We start from the raw sequence: 700 nt of genomic DNA, 5'->3' as shown, positions 1-700 counted from the left end.
TGTGACCAAACCATTTCAAAACACCCTCTTCTGCTCTCTCAACCACACTCTTTTTATTTCCACATATCTCTCTTACCCTTACATTACTTACTCGATCAAACCACCTCACACCACATATTGTCCTCAAACATCTCATTTCCAGCACATCCACCCTCCTGCGCAAAACTCTATCCATAGCCCACGCCTCGCAACCATACAACATTGTTGGAACCACTATTCCTTCAAACATACCCATTTTTGCTTTCCGAGATAATGTTCTCGACTTCCAAACATTCTTCAAGGCTCCCAGAATTTTCGCCCCCTCCCCCACCCTATGATTCACTTCCGCTTCCATGGTTCCATCCGCTGCCAGATCCACTCCCAGATATCTAAAACACTTTACTTCCTCCAGTTTTTCTCCATTCAAACTTACCTCCCAATTGACTTGACCCTCAACCCTACTGTACCTAATAACCTTGCTCTTATTCACATTTACTCTCAACTTTCTTCTTTCACACACTGTACCAAACTCAGTCACCAGCTTCTGCAGTTTCTTACATGAATCAGCCACCAGCGCTGTATCATCAGCGAACAACGACTGACTCACTTCCCAAGCTCTCTCATCCACAACAGACTGCATACTTGCCCCTCTTTCCAAAACTCTTGCATTCACCTCCCTAACAACCCCATCCATAAACAAATTAAACAACCATGGAGACAT

The sequence above is a fragment of the Panulirus ornatus genome, chromosome 46, assembly GCF_036320965.1.
Source record: "Panulirus ornatus isolate Po-2019 chromosome 46, ASM3632096v1, whole genome shotgun sequence".
Classification (NCBI taxonomy): domain Eukaryota; kingdom Metazoa; phylum Arthropoda; class Malacostraca; order Decapoda; family Palinuridae; genus Panulirus; species Panulirus ornatus.
Note: the sequence above shows the minus strand (reverse complement) of the source record.